The sequence below is a fragment of the Oncorhynchus nerka genome, linkage group LG7 (assembly GCF_034236695.1).
Source record: "Oncorhynchus nerka isolate Pitt River linkage group LG7, Oner_Uvic_2.0, whole genome shotgun sequence".
In the NCBI taxonomy this organism is placed as follows: Eukaryota; Metazoa; Chordata; class Actinopteri; order Salmoniformes; family Salmonidae; genus Oncorhynchus; species Oncorhynchus nerka.
In genome coordinates, this window is record NC_088402.1 from 13,601,322 (window position 1) to 13,608,829 (window position 7,508).

Here is a 7,508-nt window from a genome sequence, read left to right on the forward strand (position 1 = left end):
TGCTATTCACCACAGAGTGGGACATTTCCCAGTGCAAAACTGCAGATACCATAAGGCCAGCTATTGTGAAAGAATACTTGGGTATCTTGTTGATTTTCCTCCATCGCTTCAAAGAGGCCACACTCCCCTTGGGAGGCAAGTAAACAGCCTACTGTTGACCCGGTAACGGTGTGGTTCCTGGTTCCTAAAGATAAAGCTTCACCTACAGCTGGATTAGTGGTGTCTGAGAAGAGAAGCCAGCTGACCAGGCACGGACATCCGTTTCCTGCTATTTTTACACTATTGTTCTAAATTCAAAAATCACCCTCTTCTTCTTCTTTATCCTCATCATTATTCAGTTCATTCAATTTCAAAATGGTGAAGTCGTGCACATTTATCAGTTCCTATCTGGTTTCCATCACTTATTCATCAATTCACCTCATTCATTCAGTGAGGAGAGACGCAATAGCGCCTGGGTACCAACGCTTTACACCGAACCCAAAAGAATAATCAGCGATCTAACTCCCACTTGCTGTGACGTAATATACTGTACTATACCATAATGTACCACTGCATAAAGTCAATACCGTACTATACCATAATGCACCACTGCATAAAGTCAATACCGTACTATACCATAATGCACCACTGCATAAAGGCAATACCGTACTATACCATAATGCACTACTGCATAAAGTCAATACCGTACTATACCATAGTGCACCACTGCATAAAGTCAATACCGTACTATACCATAATGCACCACTGCATAAAGTCAATACCGTACTATACCATAATGCACCACTGCATAAAGGCAATACCGTACTATACCATAATGTACCACTGCATAAAGTCAATACCGTACTATACCATAATGCACCACTGCATAAAGGCAATACCGTACTATACCATAATGCACCACTGCATAAAGGCAATACCGTACTATACCATAATGCACCACTGCATAAAGGCAATACAGTACTATACCATAATGTACCACTGCATAAAGTCAATACCGTACTATACCATAATGCACCACTGCATAAAGTCAATACCATACTATACCATAATGCACCACTGCATAAAGGCAATACCGTACTATACCATAGTGCACCACTGCATAAAGGCAATACCGTACTATACCATAATGCACCACTGCATAAAGTCAATACAGTACTATACCATAATGTACCACTGCATAAAGTCAATACCGTACTAAACCATAATGCACCACTGCATAAAGTCAATACCGTACTATACCATAATGTACCACTGCATAAAGTCAATACCGTACTATACCATAATGCACCACTGCATAAAGGCAATACAGTACTATACCATAATGCACCACTGCATAAAGTCAATACCGTACTATACCATAATGCACCACTGCATAAATTCAATACCGTACTATACCATAATGTACCACTGCATAAAGGCAATACCGTACTATACCATAATGCACCACTGCATAAAGTCAATACCGTACTATACCATAATGCACCACTGCATAAAGGCAATACCGTACTATACCATAATGCACCACAGAATAAAGTAAACTTTTAATTGAGGAACCACAGTATAGGCTTAGCTCTGATCAGATTTACTGAGAGCTCTCTCCTCATACTGCTGTTAGGCTAAGCTCTCTCCTATCAGTAGCCATGAGCGGGTGTCAAATGAAAGCTAAGAGAGTCTATATTTGAGAGGAATTAAGGCATATATACATTTTCCTAAGAATAAGGCTTTGATTTCTGGTCAAACAGATAGAAAGGGGGTCTTCGACAACATCTACTAGAACAAGTCTTACTGTGTTAGAAATACATCAACACAATGTAGATTTTTAATTTTTAATTAACTAGGCAAGTCAGTTAAGACACTTAAGAACAAATTCTCATTTACAATGACGGCGTACCCCGGCCAAACCCTGAATACGGCCAATTGTGCGTCGCCCTATTTATTTGATTTATTTCCCCTTTATTTAACCAGGTAGGCAAGTTGAGAACACCTTTATTTAACCAGGTAGGCAAGTTGAGAACACCTTTATTTAACCAGGTAGGCAAGTTGAGAACACCTTTATTTAACCAGGTAGGCAAGTTGAGAACACCTTTATTTAACCAGGTAGGCTAGTTGAGAACACCTTTATTTAACCAGGTAGGCTAGTTGAGAACAAGTTCTCATTTACAATTGTGACCTGGCCAAGATAAAGCAAAGCAGTTCGACACATATAACGACACAGAGTTACACATGGAGTAAAACAAACATACAGTCAATAATACAGTATAAACAGGTCTATATACAATGTGAGCAAATGAGGTGAGATAAGGGAGGTAAAGGCAACAAAAAAAGGCCATGGTGGCGAAGTAAATACAATATAGCAAGTAAAACACTGGAATGGTAGATTTGCAGTGGAAGAATGTGCAAAGTAGAAATAAAAAATAATGGGTTGCAAAGGAGCAAAATAAATGAATAAATAAAATATGGGACACCCAATCACAGGCCGGTTGTGATAAAGCCCAGAATCGAACCAGGGTCTGTAGTGACACCTCCAACACTGGCTGCGCCACTAGGGAGCCCAAAGTCCCCTGCCAACTACTATCAACACATATTACATTTTTGATAAAATGGTTCTGCTTTCTCTAAGTTTAAGAAACATTGCCTTGTAATTCCGTTACCAAAAAACCCACATACCTTGAATATATTTTCTAACGTCTCTCCCTCATGTGGAGGGAGGATAATGAAAGATCACAGAAGTAACAAGTGAAGGTAACAATTAGTTTTATTTTTTATTTTGCTGATATGAAGTTTATGAATTATTAAGGGATTAAAACTATTAATTAGCTTACTGCAATTGAATTGGCTACAATGGGAAATTGTAGTAGTTACAAACCAGTTGTATCACCTTCTACTGTCCCCCCTTCCACTGGCATACAGTTATGTTCAGCTCACAACTCTCCCCATTTACTGTAACAGGCATCTTCAGCCACTGAGCACCGACAAAACAGGACGTCCAGGAACGTTTTGAATGTAGTTGAAATTTGGTCAGTCTGCTCTGGCCAGACTAAACCTGAACCAATGATAGAAGTCTGTTTCACAAGTTCAGACAACGCAGTAATTACAGTAGAGTTCAGTACAGTAGAGGTCAGTACAGTAGAGGTCAGTACAGTAGAGGTCAGTTCAGTACAGTAGAGATCAGTACAGTAGAGGTCAGTACAGTAGAGTTCAGTACAGTACAGTAGAGGTCAGTACAGTAGAGTTCAGTACAGTAGAGGTCAGTACAGTAGAGGTCAGTACAGTAGAGATCAGTACAGTAGAGGTCAGTACAGTAGAGTTCAGTACAGGTCAGTACAGTAGAGGTCAGTACAGTAGAGATCAGTACAGTAGAGGTCAGTACAGGAGAGTTCAGTACAGGTCAGTACAGTAGAGGTCAGTACAGTAGAGATCAGTACAGTAGAGGTCAGTACAGTAGAGGTCAGTACAGTAGAGATCAGTACAGTAGAGATCAGTACAGTAGAGGTCAGTACAGTAGAGGTCAGTACAGTAGAGGTCAGTACAGGTCAGTACAGTAGAGGTCAGTACAGTAGAGATCAGTACAGTGGAGATCAGTACAGTAGAGATCAGTACAGTAGAGGTCAGTAGAGATCAGTACAGTAGAGGTCAGTACAGTTCAGTACAGTAGAGGTCAGTACAGGTCAGTACAGTAGAGGTCAGTACAGGAGAGGTCAGTACAGGAGAGTTCAGTACAGTAGAGGTCAGTACAGTAGAGGTCAGTACAGTAGAGATCAGTACAGTAGAGGTCAGTACAGGTCAGTACAGTAGAGGTCAGTACAGTAGAGGTCAGTACAGTAGAGGTCAGTACAGGAGAGTTCAGTACAGTAGAGTTCAGTATAGTAGAGTTCAGTACAGTTCAGTATAGTAGAGTTCAGTACAGTAGACGTCAGTACAAGAGAGTTCAGTACAGTAGAGTTCAGTATAGTAGAGTTCAGTACAGTTCAGTATAGTAGAGTTCAGTACAGTAGAGTTCAGTACAGTAGAGTTCAGTACAGTAGAGTTCAGTAGAGGTCAGAACAGTAGAGGTCAGTACAGTAGACGTCAGTACAAGAGAGTTCAGTACAAGAGAGTTCAGTATAGTAGAGTTCAGTACAGTTCAGTATAGTAGAGTTCAGTATAGTAGAGTTCAGTACAGTAGAGTTCAGTACAGTAGAGTTCAGTAGAGGTCAGAACAGTAGAGGTCAGTACAGTAGAGGTCAGTACAGTACAGTAGAGTTCAGTACAGTAGAGTTCAGTATAGTAGAGTTCAGTACAGTAGAGTTCAGTACAGTACAGTAGAGTTCAGTACAGTACAGTAGAGTTCAGTACAGTAGAGTTCAATAGAGATCAGTACAGTAGAGATCAGTACAGTAGAGGTCAGTACAGTAGAGTTCAGTACAGTAGAGTTCAGTACAGGTCAGTACAGTAGAGTTCAGTACAGTAGAGTTCAGTACAGTAGAGATCAGTACAGTAGAGTTCAGTACAGTAGAGTTCAGTACAGTAGAGTTCAGTACAGTAGAGGTCAGTACAGTAGAGATCAGTACAGTAGAGTTCAGTACAGTAGAGTTCAGTACAGTAGAGGTCAGTACAGTAGAGGTCGCAGACCATCATCAAATTTGCGTTTAGAACTCGTCATCCGTGTTTCGTATTGAAAGTCAGTGTTTCATCAATAGACTGATCAGGGATGTGCAACTATAGCTTTCCTTCATAGAAAACACATTTCTTACACGTCTCTAAAAATGACATATTTCTGCATTAAAAACACAGAATTCTGGATTAATGAGACCCCTGGTGCAGTAGAGTATAATGTAGTGTATTGTACTGAACATATCAACTTCACTGTATGTACTGTACTGTGATTGGTTCAAATTTGGTCTGGTACAGACCGTGGTCACACAGTTTCTAAACCCAGAGGTGCAACATCGCGAGACTTCCAGGAACACTTGTGAAGCAGACCGGGCCGGGGTTTGGACTGGGAGAAGTCAATGAGAAGTGAAACACTGTTCCTTATTGTTCATTTTCTCAAAAATCTAAAGCCACAACCTAGATTCCAGCCAATGTCTCAAGTAGCTGAACTTATTATTACTCCTACCTCGTGAGTGACAAACTGACTTTTTTGTTGTTGTCAAAAACAACTTTATATTTAAAGGAGTGCCTTTGATTTGATGGCCTGCACATGCGCAGTCCAGCGCAAGACGACCGTTAGGGCCGATGTTAGGGCCGATGACGTGATTCTACGCATGAGTTTAGCTAGCCAACATCGCCATGGCATCGCCTACATTTGTGATCTGGGATTTGTATTGGAGAAGCAGTACTGTACTGTCTTTGCCACGGTGTTATTTGGGGGAGGAGCTCATTATAATAATAGCCAAAGTGTAGAATACCCAAATATGCAAAGACAGATATTGGATATTTCTACCTGTGTACCTACTGAAGATACAACACAGTGAAATTCATTACCATAATTCACATCCATAATTATATATTTCTGTGTAGTACAGATAAGGGTCACATGATCTTATTCCTTTGCCAGATGTAAATCCACTTCACTTAATGTAATTCAATAACCATATTTTTTTTCTCAAAACTCAAGTGTCATTGTCATAGCCGACACCATGTTCTTTCTGCAGACATCTTTGAATCTTAATTTGGTGCAGAGTCGCATAAAAACCGAGGGAGATTTCTGCACGGATATGGGCCCTGACAGGAGGGAATTTTACAAAAATGTGTTTCAGCACAATTCTTCCAAAATGTCTGTGTAGATTATTCAAAGTACTCCTTGTGCATGGTTTGTTAAACTTTGAAATCAAATGTTTTTTGTTTGGCATACATTTGAAAGTGAAGAATCTGAATCAAAGTGTAAATCCATCACTGTGGAACTGCTCTATAGCAGAGGGACTCTCTGTGTGCGTCTGTCTCTACAGTCGTGAGTCGGGTGGGTATAATTTGTGGAACTTTCCAACAAGAATCTGTTCGGCAGAATAAGATACCGGATATGGAGTGGGCTACTTCATTAAATTTTCACTCACCACGTTTATTCCGAAAAAAGTCTGTCCTCACTCTGGTTGCCTATGGACAAACATTAAGAATAATCTGCGTGGTGAGTTGATGCCTATTCGGCAGCTAGTTTACAGGGTGAATTGATCGTGCTACTTTGTATAAGTTGTTTGTTGGCGTCCTTGTTATTTACGAAGTTTTTGGAACAGATTCCTGTTGGAAAGTTCCACTAATGATTCCCACCCTGGTGAGTCTGTATCCACCGCAGATCGATGTTACAAGATTATTGATCAGTGTATAGCCACAATATCTACCGGCATAAACACTAAGCAGTAGCTAGTTGACCGTCACTACAATACAAATCATAATCAATTGATTAACTACATCGTATGGAGACTAAACCAGACTGAAACGGGTACTGCTGGAAATAAGACTAGGGTATAAATGACTTGCTAGCTGAGGGACAAACTTTTTTTGACAGCGGTCTGATTACGGAAGCCACCTGGGCTTGCCAATGACAGTACAGTTAGCTAACTAGGAACTAGTTTACCATCTAACCAGCGATCGTAGTTATCTTGCCAACCTAAATCACGAAACCAGCTACTAATTAATGATTTTTAACTCACGCCTGACACAATTGACTCAACGTTAGTTAGTTAGCTACAGTAGATGCGAACAGTACTTGGCAATATTCCTAGTTCTCAAAGCTTCTCCAGTGGGCTCTACAGCAATCTGCTAGCTGCTTCCTATTGTAGATAGCTATTTTACCTAACAGTTATTAAAAGCTACTTTGTGTGAGGTCGCTGGCAGCATTAACTACTTTAGCTAGCTATATTTGTTTCCTCAGAGCAGAATCATTCGCCAAATCAAGTCAGATTTAAAACTGAAAATGTGCATACAGTCAGAATGGCCTCTCCAAGAAGACGAGCTAGCTGGAAAAATGTATTAATGACTTACTATCATGCTATCTCGAGATTTCCTTTTGTCTCCAAGTCCACTATTGTTCCGTCCAAGCATATGGGTAGCTATCAATTACTTCATAAATCCACTATCTAAATCATTTATCAACATACACCTCCATCTTCATTTACGACCGCATTTCCTACTAGCTTGAATCCGAGGATTAATTCGGAATGACAGGCATGTGAGCAAATGGTCAAACAGTATAAAATGTAACCCCCACGCCTCCAGAAATAGCGACCAATGCAATTGGGTATAGGGGCGGGACTTTATAATTTCCGCAAATACGGGGGATTGTCGCTGTCATCTCTGACAGTCAGGGCAGACCACGGGAAGAGGAAGAGACACTGGTCATGTATGAACCATTGTGTTTTATATAATATCTTGTATTTGTAACATTGAAATTCATCTTTATATGTGATTTTAAAAGGGAAAATATACAATGTTGTCAACTCTTTAAAGGGTATGTATTTATAATATGCTGTATTATAAATTGTATCTACATGGTTATCACTGCAAGGCCTATTGACTAACATTATATAATT

General features: G+C 40.1%; 1 protein-coding gene across 2 annotated transcripts in view; it reads right to left on the reverse strand.

Annotated features, from left to right (window-relative positions):
- Positions 1-7,131, reverse strand: part of LOC115119807 (hyccin-like) — a 51,057-nt gene extending 43,926 nt beyond the window's left edge. For both annotated transcript variants that reach the window (XM_065020238.1, XM_065020239.1), the window contains exon 1: positions 6,961-7,131. The gene's annotated coding sequence lies outside the window, so the exon portion shown is untranslated. The remainder of the gene's footprint in view (positions 1-6,960) is intronic.
- Positions 7,132-7,508: the final 377 nt, after the last annotated feature.